General features: G+C 39.5%; 1 protein-coding gene and 3 non-coding genes across 4 annotated transcripts in view; 1 reads left to right on the top strand and 3 right to left on the bottom strand.

Annotated features, from left to right (window-relative positions):
• Positions 1 to 25,310, bottom strand: part of LOC107636628 (uncharacterized) — a 46,013-nt gene that overhangs the window by 14,910 nt on the left and 5,793 nt on the right. The gene's annotated exons all lie outside the window — the stretch shown is intronic.
• LOC148568438 (small nucleolar RNA R71) lies at positions 952 to 1,059 on the top strand. The gene has a single exon (XR_015881844.1). It is a non-coding gene; the product is annotated as a small nucleolar RNA R71 (small nucleolar RNA).
• Positions 6,263 to 6,370, bottom strand: LOC148568437 (small nucleolar RNA R71). Its single transcript, XR_015882322.1, has one exon. It is a non-coding gene; the product is annotated as a small nucleolar RNA R71 (small nucleolar RNA).
• On the bottom strand, positions 19,360 to 19,467 carry LOC148568436 (small nucleolar RNA R71). The gene has a single exon (XR_015882321.1). It is a non-coding gene; the product is annotated as a small nucleolar RNA R71 (small nucleolar RNA).

Genomic DNA, 25,310 nt, shown 5'->3' with positions numbered 1-25,310 from the left:
CTCTTCAGAAGAGGAATATTCCTCAGAGCTCATGAAGGGCATAAGGAGGTTCAATGGGATCTCTATGGTCTCTAGATGAGCCTCAGAGTCCTTTGGTTCCTCAGAGGGAAGCTCCTTATTGGTCACTGGACATCCCAGGAGGTCTTCCTCCTTGGAATTCACGTCCTCTCCTCTCCTCACAGGTTCGGCCATGGCGCTTATGTCAATGGCCTTGCACTCTCCTTTTGGATTCTCTTCTGTATTGCTTGGGAGAGTACTAGGAGGGATTTCAGTGATCCTTTTACTCAGCTGGCCCACTTGTGCTTCCAGATTTCTAATGGAAGATCTTGTTTCATTCATGAAACTTACAGTGGCCTTCGATAGATCAAAAACTAGATTTGCTAAATTAGAAGCATTTTGTTCAGAGTTCTCTGTCTGTTGCTGAGTTGATGATGGAAAAGGTTTGCTATTGCTAAACCTGTTTCTTCCACCATTATTAAAGCCTTGTTGGGGCTTTTGATCCTTCCATGAGAAATTTGGATGATTTCTCCATGTTGAGTTATAAGTGTTTCCATAAGGTTCACCTAAGTAATTCACCTCTACTATTGCAGGGTTCTCAGGATCATAGGCTTCTTCTTCAGAAGATTCCTCTTGAGTACTGTTGGATGCAGCTTGCATTCCATGCAGATTTTGAGAGATCATATTGACTTGCTGAGTCAATATTTTATTCTGAGCCAATATGGCATTCAGAGTATTAACTTCAAGAACTCCCTTCTTCATAGGCGTCCCATTACTCACAGGATTCCTTTCAAAAGTGTACATGAACTGGTTATTAGCAACCATGTCAATGAGTTCTTGAGCTTCTGCAGGCGTTTTCTTTAGGTGAATGGATCCACCTGCAGAAGTGTCCAGTGACATTTTTGATAACTCAGATAAACCATCATAGAATATATCCAGGATGGTCCATTCTGAAAGCATGTCAGAAGGACACTTTTTGGTCAACTGTTTGTATCTTTCCCAAGCTTCATAGAGGGATTCACCTTCTTTCTGTCTGAAGGTTTGAACATCAGCTCTAAGCTTGCTCAGCTTTTGAGGAGGAAAGTACTTGGCTAAGAAAGCCGTGACCAGCTTATCCCAAGAGTTCAGGCTGTCTTTGGGTTGAGAATCCAACCATAATCTAGCTCTGTCTCTTACAGCAAAAGGGAAAAGCATGAGCCTGTAGACTTCAGGATCTACTCCATTAGTCTTAACAGTATCACATATCTGCAAGAATTCAGTTAAGAACTGAAAAGGATCTTCAGATGGAAGTCCATGAAACTTGCAGTTCTGCTGCATCAGAGAAACTAATTGAGGTTTCAGCTCAAAGTTGTTTGCTCCAATGGCAGGAATGGAGATGCTTCTTCCATGTAAATTGGAATTAGGTGCAGTAAAGTCACCAAGCATCTTCCTTACATTATTATTATTTTCGGCTGCCATCTCCTCTGCCTGTTCGAAAATTTCTGAAAGGTTATCTCTGGATTGTTGTATTTTAGCTTTTCTTAATTTTCTCTTCAGAGTCCTTTCAGGTTCTGGATCTGCTTCCACAAGAATGTTCTTGTCCTTGCTCCTGCTCATATGACAAAGAAGAAAGCACAGAAAAATAATAATAATAATATAGATCCTTTATACCACAGTATAGGGATCCCTTTGTGAGTGGAAGAAAAGAGGGGGAGACAAAGAATGTGATGTAAAGGAAGAAACACAACTGTACGGATGGAAGAGATGTGAGATGAGATGTTAGGATATGAATGAATAAATAGAATGAGATGAGGGAGGGATAATTTTCGAAAATTATTTTGAAAAAGTGTTAGTGATTTTTGAAAAATGGTTTTTGAAAAATGTTAGAAATTTTCGAAAAAATTTTTAAAATTTAAAAATAAAAATAATTAGTTAATAAAAAAGTTTTTGAAAAAGAGGGGAGATATTTTCGAAAATTAGAGAGAGAGAGAGTTAGTTAGGTGGTTTTGAAAAAGTTAAGGAACAAACAAAAAGTTAGTTAGTTAGTTGAAACAAATTTTGAAAAGATAGGAAGTTAGGAGGTTAGGAAAGATATTTTGAAAAGATATTTTTGAAAAAGATAAGATAAGAAGATATTTTTGAAAAGATATGATTGAAATTAGTTTTGAAAAAGATTTGATTTTTTTAAAATCACAATTAATGACTTGATTCATAAGAAATCACAAGATATGATTCTAGAACTTAAAGTTTGAATCTTTCTTAACAAGCAAGTAACAAACTTCAAATTTTTGAATCAAAACATTAATTGTTTATGTTATTTTCGAAAATTTGGTATAAAAATAAGAAAAAGATTTTTGAAAAATATTTTTTTTTGAATTTTCGAAAATAACTAAGAATTTTGAAAAAGATTTGATTTTTGAAAAAGATTTTGAAAAAGATAAGATTTTCAAATTGAAAATTTGATTTGACTCATAAGAAACAACTTGATTTTAAAAATTTTTGAAAAAGTCAACTCAAATTTTCGAATTTGATGAGAGAAAAAGGGAAAGATATTTTTTTTATTTTTGAATTTTTTATGAAAAACATGAAAATTATGCAATGCATGAAATTTTTAGATCAAAACATGTGATGCATGCAAGAATGCTATGAATGTCAAGATGAACACCAAGAACACTTTGAATGCCAAGATGAACATCATAGACACAATTTTGAAAAACTTTTAATGCAAAGAAAACATGCAAGACACCAAACTTAGAATTCTTTAATGCTTACGCACTAAGAATTCAAGAATGCATATGATAAACATGAAAAGACACAAAACAAAAAATCATCAAGATCAAACAAGAAGACTTACCAAGAACAACTTGAAGATCATGAAGAACACTATGAATGCATGATATTTTTGAAAAAATGCAAGATGCATATGCAAGTGACACCAAACTTATGATATGACTCAAGACTCAAACAAGAAACACAAAATATTTTTTATTTTTATGATTTTCTAATTTTTTTGGATTTTTTTCTTATTTTTCGAAAATTAATTGAAAAAGAAAAATAAGGATTCCAAAATTTTTAATATGAATTCCAGGAATCTTGCCATGTTAGTCTAAAGCTTCAGTCCAGGAATTAGACATGGCTCACTAGCCAGCCAAGCTTTCAATGAAAGCTCCCGTCCAAAACACTAGACATGGCCAATGGCCAGCCAAGCTTCAGCAGGTGATCATGGATCAGCAGCGGGTGGATGAGCAACAACTAATTTGCTCTTGATAACAAATTGCAAGCCTCAGTCCAAATGAATTTAGACATGGCTTTACAGCCAGCCAGGCTTCACATGCTTCATGAAACACTAGAATTCATTCTTAAAAATTTTGAATAAAATTTTTGAAAACATTTTTATTTTTTTTCGAAAACAGATGAGAAAATTTTAGAAATATTTTTGAAAATATTTTTGAAAAGAAAGCGAAAAGAAAATTACCTAATCTGAGCAACAAGATGAACCGTCAGTTGTCCAAACTCGAACAATCCCCGGCAACGGCGCCAAAAACTTGGTGCACGAAATTGTGATCTCCAGGTTCGAATAATCCCTGGTAATGGCTCCAAAGCTTGGTGCTCTGATCTTAATTCATAATTGTCACAACTTCGATACAACTAACCAGCAAGTGCACTGGGTCGTCCAAGTAATACCTTACGTGAGTAAGGGTCGAATCCCATGGAGATTGTTGGTATGAAGCAAGCTATGGTCACCTTATAAATCTCAGTCAGGCAGATATAAAGTGATAATGGTGTTTTCAAATATTATATAGTAAAATAGGGATAGAGATACTTATGTAATTCATTGGTAGGAATTTCAGATAAGCGAATGGAGGTGCTTTTCGTTCCTCTGAACCTCTGCTTTCCTGCTATCTTCATCCAATCTGTCTTACTCCTTTCCATGGCTGGCTGTATGCAAGGGCATCACCGTTGTCAGTGGCTACATCCCCTCCTCTCAGTGAATAATATGCTCACGCACCCTGTCACGGCACGGCTATTCATCTGTCGGTTCTCGATCATGCTGGAATAGGATTCACCCTCCTTTTGCGTCTGTCACTAACGCCCAGCACTCGCGAGTTTGAAGCTCGTCACAGTCATTCAATCATTGAATCCTACTCAGAATACCACAGACAAGGTTTAGACCTTCCGGATTCTCTTGAATGCCGCCATCATTCTAGCTTACGCCACGAAGATTCCGGTTAGGAGATCTAAGAGATACTCATTCTAGCTTATTTCATGTAGAACAGAAGTGTTTGTCAGGCACGCGTTCATAAGGGAGAAGGATGATGAGCGTCACACATAATCATCACCTTCATCACGTTCTTGGGTGCGAATGGATATCTTAGAAGCGAAATAAGAAGAATTGAATAGAAAACAGTAGTACTTTGCATTAATCTTTGAGGAACAGCAGAGCTCCACACCTTAATCTATAGAGTGTAGAAACTCTACCGTTGAAAATACATAAGTGAAGGTCCAGGCATGGCCGAGATGGCCAGCCCCCTTGATCTAAGAACCAGGCGTCCAAAGATGCTCAAAAAGACTAGTAAACGGTCCTATTTATAATAAACTAGTCACTAGGGTTTACATGAGTAAGTAATTGATGCATAAATCCACTTCCTGGGCCCACTTGGTGTGTGTTTGGGCTGAGCCTGAGTGTTGCACGTGCAGAGGCCATTTGTGGAGTTGAACGCCAGTTTCTGTGCCAGTTTGGGCGTTCAACTCTGGTTTTGGATCCTTTTCTGGCGCTGGATGCCAGATTTGGGCAGAAGGCTGGCGTTGAACGCCAATTTACGTCGTCAATTCTTGGCCAAAGTATAGACTATTATATATTGCTGGAAAGCCCTGGATGTCTACTTTCCAACGCAATTGGAAGCGCGCCATTTCGAGTTCTGTAGCTCCAGAAAATACACTTTGAGTGCAGGGAGGTCAGAATCCAACAGCATCAGCAGTCCTTTTTCAACCTCTGAATCTGATTTTTGCTCAAGTCCCTCAATTTCAGCCAGAAAATACCTGAAATCACAGAAAAACACACAAACTCATAGTAAAGTCCAGAAATGTGAATTTAACATAAAAACTAATGAAAACATCCCTAAAAGTAACTAGATCCTACTAAAAACATACTAAAAACAATGTCAAAAAGCGTATAAATTATCCGCTCATCAAGCACGATACTTCATTAAAAGTAAAGGATTATAAGGGACAACAAACCTATTATCTTACCTTTTTCAAAAAGTTGGTTTCAAAATATCTTTTCTAACCTCCTAACTTCTTATCTTTTCAAATTTGTTTCAACTAACTAACTAACTTTTTGTTTGTTTCTCATCTTTTTCAAAACCACCTAACTAACTCTCTCTCTCTAATTTTCGAAAATATCTTCTCCCTTTTTCAAAAATTTCTTTTGAATTAACTAATTATTCTAATTTTTTATTTTAATTTTCGAAAAAAAAAATTTTTACTAACCTTTTTCAAAAACTATTCTCAAAAATCACTAACTCTTTTTCAAAAATTGTTTTCGAAAATTCACTTCCCCCTCTCATCTTCTTCTATTTGTTTATTGATATACTAACATCTTTCCTTCAACTCACCAAAAATCCGAACTCCCTCTCTCTCTGAGTTCAGATTTTCTTTTCTTCTTTTCTTCTACTCACATAAGGGAACCTCTGTGCTTGGGCAAAAAGGATCCCTATTATTATTATTTTTCTGTGCCCTCTTCTTTGTCATATGAGCAGGAGCAAGAACAAGAACATTCTTGTTGAAGCAGATCCAGAACCTAAAAGGACTCTAAAAAGAAAATTAAGAGAAGCTAAAATAAAACAATCCAGAGACAACCTTACAGGAATTTTCGAACAGGAAGAGGAGATGGCAGCCGAAAATAATAATAATGCAAGGAGAATGCTTGGTGACTTTACTGCACCAAATTCCAATTTACATGGAAGAAGCATCTCCATTCCTGCCATTGGAGCAAACAACTTTGAGCTGAAACCTCAATTAGTTTCTCTGATGCAGCAAAACTGCAAGTTTCATGGACTTCCATCTGAAGATCCTTTTCAGTTCTTAACTGAATTCTTGCAGATATGTGATACTGTTAAGACTAATGGAGTAGATCCTGAAGTCTACAGGCTCATGTTTTTTCCCTTTTGCTGTAAGAGTCAGAGCTAGAACATGGTTGGATTCTCAACCTAAAGATAGCCTGAACTCTTGGGATAAGCTGGTCACGGCTTTCTTAGTCAAGTTCTTTCCTCCTCAAAAGCTGAGCAAGCTTAGAGTGGATGTTCAAACCTTCAAACAAAAAGATGGTGAATCCCTCTATGAAGCTTGGGAAAGATACAAACAGCTGACCAAAAAGTGTCCTTCTGACATGCTTTCAGAATGGACCATCCTGGATATATTCTATGATGGTTTATCTGTGCTATCAAAGATGTCACTGGACACTTCTGCAGATGGATCCATTCACCTAAAGAAAACGCCTGCAGAAGCTCAAGAACTCATTGACATGGTTGCTAATAACCAGTTCATGTACACTTCTGAAAGGAATCCTGTGAGTAATGGGACGCCTATGAAGAAGGGAGTTCTTGAAGTTGATACTCTGAATGCCATATTAGCTCAGAACAAAATATTGACTCAGCAAGTCAATATGATCTCTCAGAGTCTGATTGGAATGCAAGCTGCATCCAACAGTACTCAAGAGGCTTCTTATGAAGAAGAAGCTTATGATCCTGAAAACCCTGCAATAGCAGAGGTAAATTATTTAGGTGAACCTTATGGAAACACCTATAACTCATCATGGAGAAATCATCCAAATTTCTCATGGAAGGATCAAAAGCCTCAACAAGGCTTTAATAATGGTGGAAGAAACAGGTTTAGCAATAATAAACCTTTTCCAGCATCCACTCAGCAACAGACAGAGAACTCTGAATAAAATACTTCTAATTTGGCAAACTTAGTCTCTGATCTGTCTAAGGCTACTGTAAGTTTCATGAATGAAACAAGATCTTCCATTAGAAATTTGGAAGCACAAGTGGGCCACCTGAGTAAAAGGATCACTGAAATCCCTCCCAGTACTCTCCCAAGCAATACAGAAGAGAACCCAAAAGGAGAGTGCAAGGCCATTGACATAAGCACCATGGCCGAACCTACTAGGGGAGTGGAGGACGTGAATCCCAAGGAGGAAGACCTCCTGGGACGTCCAGTGATCAATAAGGATCTTCCCTCTGAGGAACCAAAGGACTCTGAGGCTCATCTAGAGACCATAGAGATTCCATTGAACCTCCTTATGCCCTTCATAAGCTCTGATGAGTATTCCTCTTCTGAAGAGAATGAGGATGTTACTGAAGAGCAAACTGCCAAGTTTCTTGGTGTAATCATGAAGCTGAATGCCAAATTATTTGGCATTGATACTTGGGAAGTTGAACCTCCCTTGTTCATCAATGAACTAAGTGATCTGGATCAACTGACATTGCCTCAGAAGAGACAGGATCCTGGAAAGTTCATAATACCCTGTACCATAGGCACCATGATCTTTAAGGCTCTATGTGACCTTGGTTCAGGAATAAACCTCATGCCCCTCTCTGTAATAGAGAAACTGGGAATCTATGAGGTGCAAGCTGCTAAAATCTCATTAGAGATGGCAGACAGTTCAAGAAAACAGGCTTATGGACAAGTAGAGGACGTGTTAGTAAAGGTTGAAGGCCTTTACATCCCTGCTGATTTCATAGTCCTGGATACTGGAAAGGAAGAGGATGAATCCATCATCCTAGGAAGACCTTTCCTGGCCACAGCAAGAGCTATGATTGATGTTGACGGAGGTGAACTAGTCCTTCAATGGAATAAGGACTCCCTTGTGTTTAAAACTCAAGGATCTCCCTCTGCAACCATGGAGAGGAAGCATGAAAAGCTTCTCTCAAAGCAGAGTCAACCCAAGCCCCCACAGTCAAACTCTAAGTTTGGTGTTGGGAGGCCACAACCAAACTCTAAGTTTGGTGTTGAACTCCCATATCCAAACTCTAAGTTTGGTGTTGGAGAGTTTTAACAATGCTCTGAATATCTGTGAGGCTCCATGAGAGCCCACTGTCAAGCTATTGACATTAAAGAAGCGCTTGTTGGGAGGCAACCCAATTTTTATTTATCTAACTATATTTTTCTTAATTATATGTCTTTATAGGTTCATGATCATGTGGAGTCACAAAATAAATATAAAAATTGAAAACGGAATCAAAAACAGCAGAAGAAAAATCACACCCTGGAGGAGCATCTGTCTGGCGTTCAGCGCCAGAACAGAGCATGGTTCTGGCGCTGAACGCCCAAAATGGGCAGCTTCTGGGCACTGAACGCCAGAACAGGCATGGTTCTGGCGTTCAACGCCAGAAATGGCACACAAATGTGCGTTGAACGCCCAAAATGGCCACCAACCTGGCGCTGAACGCCCAGAGTTGTGTGCAAAGGCATTTTTACATGCCTAATGGGTGCAGGGATGTAAATCCTTGAACACCTCAGGATCTGTGGACCCCACAGGATCCACTCAAGATCTGTGGACCCCACAGGATCCACTCAGGATCTGTGGACCTCACAGGATCCCCACCTACCTCCACTCACTTCTTCTTACCACTTTCTTTCACACAACCCCATAAACACTCTTCCCCAAAAATCCTTCACCAATCACCTCATACTCTCTTCCCCATCACCTCTTCACCACTCACATCCATCCACTCTTCCCCATAAACCTACCTCATAAACTCCACCTACCTTCAAAAATTCAAAACCAATTTCCCACCCAAACCCACCCATATGGCCGAAACCTTTCCCCCCCTCCCTTCCCTATATAAAGCCCTCCATTCTTCATCAAATTCACATAACACACCCCTCTACACCCTTCTTGGCCGAAACACTCCCCACTCTCCCTCTCCTCCATTTCTTCTTCTTCTTCATCTATTCTTTCTTTTATTGCTCGAGGGCGAGCAAAATTCTAAGTTTGGTGTGGTAAAAGCATAAGCTTTTTGTTTTTCCATTACCATTGATGGCACCTAAGACCGGAGAATCCTCTAGAAAGGGGAAAGGGAAGACAAAAGCTTCCACATCCGAGTCATGGGAGATGGAAAGGTTCATCTCCAAAGCCCATCAAGACCACTTCTATGATGTTGTGGCCAAGAAGAAGGTGATCCCTGAGGTCCCTTTCAAACTCAAAAGAAATGAGTATCCGGAGATCCGACATGAAATTCAAAGAAGAGGTTGGGAAGTTCTAACAAATCCCATCAAACAAGTCGGCATCCTAATGGTTCAAGAGTTCTATGCTAATGCATGGATCACCAAGAACCATGATCAAAGTAAGAACCCGGATCCAAAGAACTATATTACAATGGTTCAGGGGAAATACTTGGATTTTAGTCCGGAAAATGTGAGGTTGGCGTTTAACTTGCCCATGATGCAAGGAGATGAACACCCCTACACTAGAAGGGTCAACTTTAATCAAAGGTTGGACCAAGTCCTTATGGACATATGTGTAGAAGGAGCTCAATGGAAGATTGACTCCAAAGGCAAGCCGGTTCAACTAAGAAGATTGGACCTCAAGCCTGTAGCTAGAGGGTGGTTGGAGTTCATTCAATGCTCAATCATTCCCACTAGCAACCGGTCTGAAGTTACCATAGACCGGGCCATCATGATCCAAAGCATCATGATTGGAGAAGAGGTGGAAGTTCATGAGATTATACCTCAAGAACTCTACAAGGTGGCTGACAAGTCCTCCACCATGGCAAGGTTAGCCTTTCCTCACCTCATTTGCCACCTATGCAAATCGGCTGGGATTGACATAGAGGGAGATATCCTCATCAAAGAGGACAAGCCCATCACTAAGAAAAAGATGGAGCAAGCAAGGGAGCCCACTCATGGAGCTCAAGAGGCGTATGAAGCTCATCACCATGAGATCCCGGAGATGCCTCAATTGCACTTTCCTCCACAAAACTATTGGGAGCAAATTAACACCTCCCTAGGAGAATTGAGTTCCAATATGGGACAACTAAGGGTGGAACATCAAGAGCACTCCATCATGCTCCATGAAATCAGAGAAGATCAAAAAGCAATGAGGGAGGAGCAACAAAGACAAGGAAGAGACATAGAAGAGCTCAAGGACATCATTGGTTCCTCAAGAAGGAAACGCCACCATCACTAAGGTGGATTCATTCCTTGTTCTTATTTCTTCTGTTTTTCGTTTTCTATGTTATGTGCTTATCTATGTTTGTGTCTTCATTACATGATCATTAGTAGTTAGTAACTTTGTCTTAAAGTTATAAATGTCCTATGAATCCATCACCTCTCTTAAATGAAAAATGTTTTAATTCAAAAGAACAAGAAGTACATGAGTTTCAAATTTATCCTTGAACTTAGCTTAATTATATTGATGTGGTGACAATGCTTCTTGTTTTCTGAATGTATGCTTGAACAGTGCATATGTCTTTTGAAGTTGTTGTTTAAGAATGTTAAATATGTTGGCTCTTGAAAGAATGATGACTAGGAAACATGTTATTTGATAATCTGAAAAATCATAAAAATGATTCTTGAAGCAAGAAAAAGCAGCAAAGAACAAAGCTTGCAGAAAAAAAAAATAGGCGAAAAAAAAATATAGAAAGAAAAAAAAAGCAAGCAGAAAAAGCCAAAAGCTCTTAAAACCAAGAGGCAAGAGCAAAAAAGCCAATAACCCTTAAAACCAAAAGGCAAGGGCAAATAAAAAGGATCCCAAGGCTTTGAGCATCAGTGGATAGGAGGGCCCAAAGGAATAAAATCCTAGTCTAAGTGGCTAAACCAAGCTGTCCCTAACCATGTGCTTGTGGCGTGTAGGTGTCAAGTGAAAACTTGAGACTGAGCGGTTAAAGTCAAGGTCTAAAGCAAAAAAAAGAGTGTGCTTAAGAACCCTGGACACCTCTAATTGGGGACTTTAGCAAAGCTGAGTCACAATCTGAAAAGGTTCACCCAATTATGTGTCTATGGCATTTATGTATCCGGTGGTAATACTGGAAAACAAAGTGCTTAGGGCCACGGCCAAGACTCATAAAAAAGCTGTGTTCAAGAATCATCATACTGAACTAGGAGAATCAATAACACTATCTGAACTCTGAGTTCCTATAGATGCCAATCATTCTGAACCTCAATGGATAAAGTGAGATGCCAAAACTATTCAAGAGGCAAAAAGCTATAAGTCCCGCTCATATGATTGAAGCTATGTTTCATTGATAGTTTGGAATTTATAGTATATTCTCTTCTTTTTATCCTATTTGATTTTCAGTTGCTTGGGGACAAGCAACAATTTAAGTTTGGTGTTGTGATAAGCGGATAATTTATAGGCTTTTTGACATTGTTTTTAGTATGTTTTTAGTAAGATCTAGTTACTTTTAGGGATGTTTTCATTAGTTTTTATGTTAAATTCACATTTCTGGACTTTACTATGAGTTTGTGTGTTTTTCTGTGATTTCAGGTATTTTCTGGCTGAAATTGAGGGACTTGAGCAAAAATCAGATTCAGAGGTTGAAGAAGGACTGCTGATGCTGTTGGATTCTGACCTCCCGGCACTCAAAGTGGATTTTCTGGAGCTACAGAACTCAAACTGGCGCGCTTCCAATTGCGTTGGAAAGTAGACATCCAGGGCTTTCCAGCAATATATAATAGTCCATACTTTGGCCTAGAATAGACGACGTAAACTGGCGTTCAACGCCAGCTTTCTGCCCAAATCTGGCGTCCAGCGCCAGAAAAGGAGCCAAAACCAGAGTTGAACGTCCAAACTGGCACAAAAGCTGGCGTTCAACTCCAGAAAGGACCTCTACACGTGCAACACTCAAGCTCAGCCCAAGCACACACCAAGTGGGCCCCCGAAGTGGATTTATGCATCAATTACTTACTTCTGTAAACCCTAGTAGCTAGTTTATTATAAATAGGACATTTCACTATTGTATTTGACATCTTTGGACGCCTGGTTCTTAGATCAGAGGGGCTGGCCATTCGGCCATGCCTGGACCATTCACTTATGTATTTTCAACGGTAGAGTTTCTGCACTCCATAGATTAAGGTGTGGAGCTCTGCTGTTCCTCAAAGACTAATGCAAAGTACTACTGTTTTCTATTCAATTCATCTTATTTCGCTTCTAAGATATTCATTCATACTTCAATCTGAATGCGATGAACGTGACAATCATTATCATTCCCTATGAACGCGTGCCTGACAACCACTTCTGTTCTACCTTCGACTGAATGAGTATCTCTTAGATCTCTTAATCAGAATCTTCATGGCGTAAGCTAGAATGATGGCGGCATTCAAGAGAATCCGAAAAGTCTAAACCTTGTCTGTGGTATTCCATGTGATGAGCGGATAATTTATACGCTTTTTGACATTATTTTTAGTATGTTTTTAGTAGGATCTAGTTACTTTTAGGGATGTTTTCATTAGTTTTTATGTTAAATTCACATTTCTGGACTTTACTATGAGTTTGTGTGTTTTTCTGTGATTTCAGGTATTTTCTGGCTGAAATTGAGGAACTTGAGCAAAAAACAGATTCAGAGGTTGAAAAAGGACTGCTGATGCTGTTGGATTCTGACCTCCCTGCACTCAAAGTGGATTTTCGGGATCTACACAACTCGAAATGGCGCACTTCGAATTGCGTTGAAAAGTAGACATCCAGGGCTTTCTAGCAATATATAATAGTCCATACTTTGGCCAAGAATAGATGACGTAAACTGGCATTCAACGCCAGCTTTCTGCCCAAATCTGGCGTCCAGCGCCAGAAAAGGAGCCAAAACCAGAGTTGAACGCCCAAACTGGCACAAAAGCTGGCGTTCAACTCCAGAAAGGACCTCTACACGTGCAACACTCAAGCTCAGCCCAAGCACACACCAAGTGGGCCCCGAAAGTGGATTTATGCATCAATTACTTACTTCTGTAAACCCTAGTAGCTAGTTTATTATAAATAGGACATTTCACTATTGTATTTGACATCTTTGGACGCCTGGTTCTTAGATCAGAGGGGCTGGCCATTCGGCCATGCCTGGACCATTCACTTATGTATTTTCAACGGTAGAGTTTCTGCACTCCATAGATTAAGGTGTGGAGCTCTGCTGTTCCTCAAAGACTAATGCAAAGTACTACTGTTTTCTATTCAATTCATCTTATTTCGCTTCTAAGATATTCATTCATACTTCAATCTGAATGCGATGAACGTGACAATCATTATCATTCCCTATGAACGCGTGCCTGACAACCACTTCTGTTCTACCTTCGACTGAATGAGTATCTCTTAGATCTCTTAATCAGAATCTTCGTGGCGTAAGCTAGAATGATGGCGGCATTCAAGAGAATCCGAAAAGTCTAAACCTTGTCTGTGGTATTCCGTGTGATGAGCGGATAATTTATACGCTTTTTGACATTATTTTTAGTATGTTTTTAGTAGGATCTAGTTACTTTTAGGGATGTTTTCATTAGTTTTTAATGTTAAATTCACATTTCTGGACTTTACTATGAGTTTGTGTGTTTTTCTGTGATTTCAGGTATTTTCTGGCTGAAATTGAGGGACTTGAGCAAAAATCAGATTCAGAGGTTGAAGAAGGACTGCTGATGCTGTTGGATTCTGACCTCCCTGCACTCAAAGTGGATTTTCGGGAGCTACACAACTTGAAATGGCGCATTTCAAATTGCGTTGGAAAGTAGACATCCAGGGCTTTCCAGCAATATATAATAGTCCATACTTTAGCCAAGAATAGATGACGTAAAATGGCGTTCAACGCCAACTTTCTGCCCAAATCTGGCGTCCAGCGCCAGAAAAGGAGCCAAAACCAGAGTTGAACGCCCAAACTGGCACAAAAGCTGGCGTTCAACTCCAGAAAGGACCTCTACACGTGCAACACTCAAGCTCAGCCCAAGCACACACCAAGTGGGCCCCGAAAGTGGATTTATGCATCAATTACTTACTTCTGTAAACCCTAGTAGCTAGTTTATTATAAATAGGACATTTCACTATTGTATTTGACATCTTTGGACGCCTGGTTCTTAGATCAGAGGGGCTGGCCATTCGGCCATGCCTGGACCATTCACTTATGTATTTTCAACGGTAGAGTTTCTGCACTCCATAGATTAAGGTGTGGAGCTCTGCTGTTCCTCAAAGACTAATGCAAAGTACTACTGTTTTCTATTCAATTCATCTTATTTCGCTTCTAAGATATTCATTCATACTTCAATCTGAATGTGATGAACGTGACAATCATTATCATTCCCTATGAATGCGTGCCTGACAACCACTTCTGTTCTACCTTCGACTGAATGAGTATCTCTTAGATCTCTTAATCAGAATCTTCGTGGCGTAAGCTAGAATGATGGCGGCATTCAAGAGAATCCGGAAAGTCTAAACCTTGTCTGTGGTATTCCGTGTGATGAGCGGATAATTTATACGCTTTTTGACATTATTTTTAGTATGTTTTTAGTAGGATCTAGTTACTTTTAGGGATGTTTTCATTAGTTTTTATGTTAAATTCACATTTCTGGACTTTACTATGAGTTTGTGTGTTTTTCTGTGATTTCAGGTATTTTCTGGCTGAAATTGAGGGACTTGAGCAAAAATCAGATTCAGAGGTTGAAGAAGGACTGCTGATGCTGTTGGATTCTGACCTCCCTGCACTCAAAGTGGATTTTCGGGAGCTACACAACTCGAAATGGCGCGATTCGAATTGCGTTGGAAAGTAGACATTTAGGGCTTTCCAGCAATATATAATAGTCCATACTTTGGCCAAGAATAGACGACGTAAACTGGCGTTCAACGCCAGCTTTCTGCCCAAATCTGGCGTCCAGCGCCAGAAAAGGAGCCAAAACCAGAGTTGAACGCCCAAACTGGCACAAAAGCTGGCGTTCAACTCCAGAAAGGACCTCTACATGTGCAACACTCAAGCTCAGCCCAAGCACACACCAAGTGGGCCCCGAAAGTGGATTTATGCATCAATTACTTACTTCTGTAAGCCCTAGTAGCTAGTTTATTATAAATAGGACATTTCACTATTGTATTTGACATCTTTGGACGCCTGGTTCTTAGATCAGAGGGGCTGGCCATTCGGCCATGCCTGGACCATTCACTTATGTATTTTCAACGGTAGAGTTTCTGCACTCCATAGATTAAGGTGTGGAGCTCTGCTGTTCCTGAAAGACTAATGCAAAGTACTACTGTTTTCTATTCAATTCATCTTATTTCGCTTCTAAGATATTCATTCATACTTCAATCTGAATGTGATGAACGTGACAATCATTATCATTCCCTATGAACGCGTGCCTGACAACCACTTCTGTTCTACCTTCGACTGAATGAGTATCTCTTAGATCTCTTAATCAGAATCTTCGTGGCGTAAGCTAGAATGATGGCGGCATTCAAGAGAATCCGGAAAGTCTAAACCTTGTCTGTGGTATTCCGTCTGATGAGCGGATAATTTATACGCTTTTTGACATTATTTTTAGTATGTTTTTAGTAGGATCTAGTTACTTTTAGGGATGTTTTCATTAGTTTTTATGTTAAATTCACATTTCTGGACTTTACTATGAGTTTGTGTGTTTTTCTGTGATTTCAGGTATTTTCTGGCTGAAATTGAGGGACTTGAGCAAAAATCAGATTCAGAGGTTGAAGAAGGACTGCTGATGCTGTTGGATTCTGACCTCCCTGCACTCAAAGTGGATTTTCGGGAGCTACACAACTCGAAATGGTGCGCTTCGAATTGCGTTGGAAAGTAGACATCCAGGGCTTTCCAGCAATATATAATAGTCCATACTTTGGCCAAGAATAGATGATGTAAACTGGCGTTCAACGCCAGCTTTCTGCCCAAATCTGGCGTCCAGCGCCAGAAAAGGAGCCAAAACCAGAGTTGAACGCTCAAACTGGCACAAAAGCTGGCGTTCAACTCCAGAAAGGACCTCTACATGTGCAACACTCAAGCTCAGCCCAAGCACACACCAAGTGGGCCCCGGAAGTGGATTTATGCATCAATTACTTACTTCTGTAAACCCTAGTAGCTAGTTTATTATAAATAGGACATTTCACTATTGTATTTGACATCTTTGGACGCCTGGTTCTTAGATCAGAGGGGCTGGCCATTCGGCCATGCCTGGACCATTCACTTATGTATTTTCAACGGTAGAGTTTCTGCACTCCATAGATTAAGGTGTGGAGCTCTGCTGTTCCTCAAAGACTAATGCAAAATACTACTGTTTTCTATTCAATTCATCTTATTTCGCTTCTAAGATATTCATTCATACTTCAATCTGAATGTGATGAACGTGACAATCATTATCATTCCCTATGAACGCGTGCCTGACAACTACTTCCGTTGTACCTTCGACTGAATGAGTATCTCTTAGATCTCTTAATCAGAATCTTCGTGGCGTAAGCTAGAATGATGGCGGCATTCAAGAGAATCCGGAAAGTCTAAACCTTGTCTGTGGTATGCCGAGTAGGATTCAATGAATGAATGACTGTGACGAGCTCCAAACTCGCGATTGCAGGGCGTTAGTGACAGACGCAAAAGGATAGTAAATCCTATTCCAGCATGATCGAGAACCGACAGATGAATAGCCGTGCCGTGACAGGGTGCTTTGACCATTTTTACTGAGAGGATAAGATGAAGCCATTGACAAGGGTGATGCCTCCAGACGATTAGCCGTGCCGTGACAGGGCATTGGATCATTTTCCCGAGAGATGACCGAAAGTAGCCATTGACAGTGGTGATGTATCACATAAAGCCAGCCATGGAAAGGAGTAAGACTGATTGGATGAAGATAGCAGGAAAGCAGAGGTTCAGAGGAACGAAAGCATCTCCATTCGCTTATCTGAAATTCTCACCAATGAATTACATAAGTATTTCTATCCCTATTCTATTAATTATTATTCGAAAACACCATGATCAATTTATATCTGCCTAACTGAGATTTGCAAGGTGACCATAGCTTGCTTCATACCAACAATCTCCGTGGGATTCGACCCTTACTCACGTAAGGTATTACTTGGACGACCCAGTGCACTTGCTGGTTAGTTACACGGAGTTGTGAACCATGGTCTTGGCATCATGTTTTTGGCGCCATTTCCAGGGAAAGGAAGAGCAATGAATTTTACATAATTAAAGTGTAATCACGATTCCGCGTACCAAGTTTTTGGCGCCGTTGCCGGGGATTGTTCGAGTTTGGACAACTGACGGTTCATCTTGTTGCTCAGATTGGGTAACTTTCTTTTCGTTTTCTTTTCAAAAAGTTTTCAAAAATCTTTCAAAAATTTTTCTTTTATTTTCGAAAAAAAAAATGTTTTCAAAAATATATTTTTATTCAAAATTTTTAAGAATGAATTCTAGTGTTTCATGAAGCATGTGAAGCCTGGCTGGCTGAAAAGCCATGTCTAAATTCATTTGGACTGAGGCAGCAATTTGTTATCAAGAGCAAGCTAGTTGTTGCTAATCCACCTGCTGCTGTTCCTGATTCACCTGCTGAAGCTTGGCTGGCCATTGGCCATGTCTAGTGTTTTGGACCGGAGCTTTCATTGAAAATTTCATGCATTCATAGTGTTCTTCATGATCTTCAAGTTGTTCTTGGTGAGTCTTCTTGTTTGATCTTGATGATTTTTTGTTCTGTGTTGTATGTTGTTTTTCATATGCATTCTTGAATTCTTAGTGTCTAAGCATTAAAGAATTCTAAGTTTGGTGTCTTGCATGTTTTCCTTGTATTAAAAATTTTTCAAAAATATGTTCTTGATGTTCATCATGACATTCATAGTGTTCTTGGTGTTCATCTTGACATTCATAGCATTCTTGCATGCATCACATGTTTTGATCTAAAATTCTCATGCATTGCATAATTTTCATGTTTTTCTCTCTCATCATAAAAATTCAAAAATCAAAAAAATATCTTTCCCTTTTTCTCTCTTCAAATTCGAAAATTTGGATTGACTTTTTCAAAAATTTTCAAAATCAAGTTGTTTCTTATGAGTCAAATCAAATTTTCAATTTGAAAATCTTATCTTTTTCAAAATCTTTTTCCAAAAATCAAATCTTTTTCAAAATTCTTAGTTATTTTCGAAAATTCCAAAAATATTTTTCAAAAATCTTTTTCTTATTTTTATATCAAATTTTCGAAAATAACATAAGCAATTAATGTTTCGATTCAAAAAATTTGAAGTTTGTTACTTGCTTGTTAAGAAAGATTCAAACTTTAAGTTCTAGAATCATATCTTGTGATTTCTTATGAATCAAGTCATTAATTGAGATTTTAAAAAATCAAATCTTTTTCAAAACTAATTTCTAAAATATCTTCTTATCTTACCTTTTTCAAAAAGTTGGTTTCAAAATATCTTTTCTAACCTCCTAACTTCTTATCTTTTTAAAATTTGTTTCAACTAACTAACTAACTTTTTTTTGTTTCTTAACTTTTTCAAAACTACCTAACTAACTCTCTCTCTCTAATTTTCTAAAATATCTTCCCTCTTTTTCAAAAATTTCTTTTTAATTAACTAATTATTCTTATTTTTATTTTTGATTTTAAAAATTTTCGAAAAATACTAACATTTTTCAAAAACCATTTTCGAAAATCACTAACTCTTTTTCAAAAATATTTTTCGAAAATTCTCCCTCTCCCATCTTATTCTATTTATTTATTCATTTACTAACATCTCATCTCACATCTCAACCCTCCTCACAGTTGTGTTTCTTCCATTACATTACATTCTTTGTCTCCCCCTCTTTTCTTCCACTCATAAAGGAATCCCTATACTGTGGTATAAAGGATCTATATTATTATTATTATTTTTTTTTTCTGTGCCCTCTTCTTTGTCATATGAGCAGGAGCAAGGATAAGAACATTCTTGTGGAAGCAGATCCAGAACCTGAAAGGACTCTGAAAAGGAAACTAAGAGAAGCAAAAATATAACAATCCAGAGATAACCTTTCAGAAATTTTCGAACAGGAAGAGGAGATGGCAGCCGAAAATAATAATAATGTAAGAAAGATGCTTGGTGACTTTACTGCACCTAATTCCAATTTACATGGAAGAAGCATCTCCATTCCTGCCATTGGAGCAAACAACTTTGAGCTGAAACCTCAATTAGTTTCTCTGATGCAGCAGAACTGCAAGTTTCATGGACTTCCATCTGAAGATCCTTTTCAGTTCTTAACTGAATTCTTGCAGATATGTGATACTGTTAAGACTAATGGAGTAGATCCTGAAGTCTACAGGCTCACGCTTTTCCCATTTGCTATAAGAGACAGAGCTAGAACATGGTTGGATTCTCAACCTAAAGATAGCCTGAACTCTTGGGATAAGCTGGTCACGGCTTTCTTAGCCAAGTTCTTTCCTCCTCAAAAGCTGAGCAAGCTTAGAGTGGATGTTCAAACCTTCAAACAAAAAGATGGTGAATCCCTCTATGAAGCTTGGGAAAGATACAAACAGCTGACCAAAAAGTGTCCTTCTGACATGCTTTCAGAATGGACCATCCTGGATATATTCTATGATGGTTTATCTGAGCTATCAAAGATGTCATTGGATACTTCTGCAGGTGGATCCATTCACCTAAAGAAAACACCTGCAGAAGCTCAAGAACTCATTGACATGGTTGCTAATAACCAGTTCATGTACACTTCTGAGAGGAATCGTGTGAGTAATGGGACGCCTATGAAGAAGGGAGTTCTTGAAGTTGATACTCTGAATGCCATATTGGCTCATAATAAAATATTGACTCAGCAAGTCAATATGATCTCTCAGAGTCTGAATGGAATGCAAGCTGCATCCAACTGTACTCAAGAGGCTTCTTATGAAGAAGAAGCTTATGATCCTGAGAACCCTGCAATAGCAAAGGTGAATTACTTAGGTGAACCTTATGGAAACACCTATAACTCATCATGAAGAAATCATCCAAATTTCTCATGGAAGGATCAAAAGCCTCAACAAGGCTTTAATAATGGTGGAAGAAACAGGTTTAACAATAATAAACCTTTTCCATCATCCACTCAGCAACAGACAAAGAACTTTGAACAAAATACTTCTAATTTAACAAACTTAGTCTCTGATCTATCTAAGGCCACTGTAAGTTTCATGAATGAAACAAGATCTTCCATTAGAAACCTGGAAGCACAAGTGGGCCAGCTGAGTAAAAGGATCACTGAAATCCCTCCCAGTACTCTCCCAAGCAATACAGAAGAGAATCCAAAAGGAGAGTGCAAGGCCATTGACATAAGCAAAATGGCCGAACCCAATGAGGGAGAGGAGGACGTGAATCCCAAGGAGGAAGACCTCCTGGGACATCCAGTGATCAATAAGGAGCTTCCCTCTGAGGAACCAAAGGACTCTGAGGCTCATCTAGAGACCATAGAGATTCCATTGAACCTCCTTATGCCCTTCATGAGCTCTGATGAGTATTCCTCTTCTGAAGAGAATGAGGATGTTACTGAAGAGCAAATTGCCAAGTTTCTTGGTGCAATCATGAAGCTGAATGCCAAATTATTTGGCATTGATACTTGGGAAGTTGAACCTCCCTTGTTCATCAATGAACTAAGTGATCTGGATCAACTGACATTGCCTCAGAAGAGATAGGATCCTGGAAAGTTCATAATACCCTGTACCATAGGCACCATGATCTTTAAGGCTCTATGTGACCTTGGTTCAGGAATAAACCTCATGCCCCTCTCTGTAATAGAGAAACTGGGAATCTATGGGGTGCAAGCTGCTAAAATCTCATTAGAGATGGCAGACAGTTCAAGAAAACAGGCTTATGGACAAGTAGAGGACGTGTTAGTAAAGGTTGAAGGCCTTTACATCCCTGCTGATTTCATAGTCCTGGATACTGGAAAGGAAGATGATGAATCCATCATCCTAGGAAGACCTTTCCTGGCCACAGCAAGAGCTGTGATTGATGTTGACAGAGGTGAACTAGTCCTTCAATGGAATGAGGACTCCCTTGTGTTTAAAACTCAAGGATCTCCCTCTGCAACCATGGAGAGGAAGCATGAAAAGCTTCTCTCAAAGCAGAGTCAACCCAAGCCCCCACAGTCAGACTCTAAGTTTGGTGTTGGAGAGTCTCAACAAAGCTTTGCACATCTGTGAGGCTCCATGAGAGCCCACTGTCAAGCTATTGACATTAAAGAAGCGCTTATTGAGAGGCAACCCAATTTTTATTTATCTAACTATATTTTTCTTAGTTATATATCTTTGTAGGTTCATGATCATGTGGAGTCACAAAATAAATATAAAAATTGAAAACGGAATCAAAAACAGCAGAAGAAAAATCACACCCTGGAGGAGCATCTGTCTGGCGTTCAGCGCCAGAATAGAGCATGATTCTGGCGCTGAACGCCCAAAATGGGCAGCTTCTGGGCGCTGAACGCTAGAACAGGCATGGTTCTGGCGTTCAAGGCCAGAAATGGCACACAAATGGGCGTTGAACGCCCAAAATGGCCACCAACCTGGCGCTGAACGCCCAGAGTTGTGTGCAAAGGCATTTTTACATGCCTAATGGGTGCAGGGATGTAAATGCTTGAACACCTTAGGATCTGTGGACCCCACAAGATCCACTCAGGATCTGTGGACCCCACAGGATCCCCACCTACCTCCACTCACTTCTTCTCACCACTCTCTTTCACACAACCCCATAAACACTCTTCCCTATCACCTCTTCACCACTCACATCCATCCACTCTTCCCTATAAACCTACTTCATAAACTCCACCTACCTTCAAAATTCAAAACCAATTTCCCACCCAAATCCACCCATATGGCCAAAACCTTTCCCCCCTCCCTTCCCTATATAAAGCCCTCCATTCTTCATCAAATTCACACAACACACCCCTCTACACCCTTATTGGCCGAAACACTTCCCACTCTTCCTCTCCTCCATTTCTTCTTCTTCTTCATCTATTCTTTCTTTTATTGCTCGAGGGCGAGCAAAATTCTAAGTTTGGTGTGGTAAAAGTATAAGCTTTTTGTTTTTCCATTACCATTGATGGCACCTAAGACCGGAGAATCCTCTAGAAAGGGGAAAGGGAAGACAAAAGCTTCCACATCCGAGTCATGGGAGATGGAAAGGTTCATCTCCAAAGCCCATTAAGACCACTTCTATGATGTTGTGGCCAAGAAGAAGGTGATCCCTAAGGTCCGTTTCAAACTCAAAAGAAATGAGTATCCGGAGATCCGACATGAAATTCAAAGAAGAGGTTGGGAAGTTCTAACAAATCCCATCCAACAAGTCGGCATCCTAATGGTTCAAGAGTTCTATGCCAATGCATGGATCACCAAGAACCATGATCAAAGTAAGAACCCGGATCCAAAGAACTATGTTACAATGGTTCGGGGGAAATACTTAGATTTTAGTCCGGAGAATGTGAGGTTGGCGTTTAACTTGCCCATAATGCAAGGAGATGAACGCCCCTACACTAGAAGGGTCAACTTTAATCAAAGGTTGGACCAAGTCCTTATGGACATATGTGTAGAAGGAGATCAATGGAAGATTGACTCCAAAGGCAAGCCGGTTCAACTAAGAAGATTGGACCTCAAGCCTGTAGCTAGAGGATGGTTGGAGTTCATTCAATGCTCAATCATTCCCACTAGCAACCGGTCTGAAGTTACCATAGACCGGGCCATTCATAGAGCTCAAGAGGCGTATGAAGCTCATCACCATGAGATCTCGGAGATGCCTCAAATGCACTTTCCTCCACAAAACTATTGGGAGCAAATCAACACCTCCCTAGGAGAATTGAGTTCCAATATGGGACAACTAAGGGTGGAACATCAAGAGCACTCCATCATGCTTCATGAAATAAGAGAAGATCAAAAAGCAATGAGGGAGGAGCAACAAAGACAAGGAAGAGACATAGAAGAGCTCAAGGACATCATTGGTTCCTCAAGAAGGAAACGCCACCATCACTAAGGTGGATTCATTCCTTGTTCTTATTTCTTCTGTTTTTCGTTTTCTATGTTTTGTGCTTATCTATGTTTGTGTCTTCATTACATGATCATTAGTAGTAGTAACTATGTCTTAAAGTTATGAATGTCCTATGAATCCATCACCTCTCTTAAATGAAAAAAATGTTTTAATTCAAAAGAACAAGAAGTACATGAGTTTCGAATTTATCCTTGAACTTAGCTTAATTATATTGATGTGGTGACAATGCTTCTTGTTTTCTGAATGTATGCTTGAACAGTGCATATGTCTTTTGAAGTTGTTGTTTAAGAATGTTAAATATGTTGGCTCTTGAAAGAATGATGACTAGGAGACATGTTATTTGATAATCTGAAAAATCATAAAAATGATTCTTGAAGCAAGAAAAAGCAGCAAAGAACAAAGCTTGCAGAAAAAAAAAAGGGGCAAAAAAAATAGAAAAAAAATAGAAAGAAAAAGCAAGAAGAAAAAGCCAAAAGCTCTTAAAACCAAGAGGCAAGAGCAAAAAGCCAATAACCCTTAAAACCAAAAGGCAAGGGCAAATAAAAAGGATCCCAAGGCTTTGAGCATCGGTGGATAGGAGGGCCTAAAGGAATAAAATCCTGGTCTAAGCGGCTAAACCAAGCTGTCTCTAACCATGTGCTTGTGGCGTGTAGGTGGCAAGTGAAAACTTGAGACTGAGCGGTTAAAGTCAAGGTCCAAAGCAAAAAAAGAGAGTGTGCTTAAGAACCCTGGACACCTCTAATTGGGGACTTTAGCAAAGCTGAGTCACAATCTAAAAAGGTTCACCCAATTATGTGTCTGTGGCATTTATGTATCCAGTGGTAATACTGGAAAACAAAGTGCTTAGGGCCACGGCCAAGACTCATAAAATAGCTGTGTTCAAGAATCATCATACTGAACTAGGAGAGTCAATAACACTATCTAAACTCTGAGTTCCTATAGATGCCAATCATTCTGAACTTCAATGGATGAAGTGAGATGCCAAAACTATTCAAGAGGCAAAAAGCTATAAGTCCCGCTCATTTAATTGTAGCTATGTTTCATTGATAGTTTGGAATTTATAGTATGTTCTCTTCTTTTTATCCTATTTGATTTTTAGTTGCTTGGGGACAAGCAACAATTTAAGTTTGGTATTGTGATGAGCGGATAATTTATACGCTTTTTGGCATTGTTTTTAGTAAGTTTTTAGTAGGATCTAGTTACTTTTAGGGATGTTTTCATTAGTTTTTATGTTAAATTCATATTTCTGGACTTTACTATGAGTTTGTGTGTTTTTCTGTAATTTCAGGAATTTTCTGGCTGAAATTGAGGGACTTGAGCAGAAATCAGATTCAGAGGTTGAAGAAGGACTGCTGATGCTGTTGGATTCTGACCTCCCTGCACTCAAAGTGGATTTGCTGGAGCTACAAAACTCGAAATGGCGCGCTTTCAATTGCGTTGGAAAGTAGACATCCAGGGCTTTCCAGCAATATATAATAGTCTTTACTTTGGCCAAGAATAGACGACGCAAACTGGCGTTCAACGCCAGCTCTCTGCCCAAATCTGGCGTCTAGCGCCAGAAAAGGAGCCAAAACCAGAGTTGAACGCCCAAACTGGCACAAAAGCTGGCGTTCAACTCCAAGAAGGACCTCTACACGTGCAACACTCAAGCTCAGCCCAAGCACACACCAAGTGGGCCCTGGAAGTGGATTTATGCATCAATTACTTACTCATGTAAACCCTAGTAGCTAGTTTATTATAAATAGGACCTTTTACTAGTTTTTTTGAGAATCTTTGGACGGCTGGTTCTTAGATCAGAGGGGCTGGCCATTCGGCCATGCCTGGACCATTCACTTATGTATTTTCAATGGTAGAGTTTCTGCACTCCATAGATTAAGGTGTGGAGCTCTGCTGTTCCTCAAAGATTAATGCAAAGTACTACTGTTTTCTATTCAATTCATCTTATTTCGCTTCTAAGATATTCATTCGTACTTCAATCTGAATGTGATGAACGTGACAATCATTATCATTCCCTATGAACGCGTGCCTGACAACCACTTCCGTTCTACCTTCGACTGAATGAGTATCTCTTAGATCTCTTAATCAGAATCTTCGTGGCGTAAGCTAGAATGATGGCGGCATTCAAGAGAATCCGAAAAGTCTAAACCTTGTCGGTGGTATTCCGAGTAGAATTCAATGAATGAATGACTGTGACGAGCTCCAAACTCGCGATTGCAGGGCGTTAGTGACAGACGCAAAAGGATAGTAAATCCTATTCCAGCATGATCGAGAACCGACAGATGAATAGCCGTGCCGTGACAGGGTGCGTTGACCATTTTCACTGAGAGGATAAGATGAAGCCATTGACAAGGGTGATGCCTCCAGACGATTAGCCGTGCCGTGACAGGGC

This window comes from Arachis ipaensis, chromosome B4, assembly GCF_059453495.1.
Source record: "Arachis ipaensis isolate K30076 ecotype BB chromosome B4, ASM5945349v1, whole genome shotgun sequence".
In the NCBI taxonomy this organism is placed as follows: domain Eukaryota; kingdom Viridiplantae; phylum Streptophyta; class Magnoliopsida; order Fabales; family Fabaceae; genus Arachis; species Arachis ipaensis.
The sequence above is the reverse complement of the archived record's forward strand: the minus strand, read 5'-3'. Positions and strand labels throughout refer to the sequence as shown.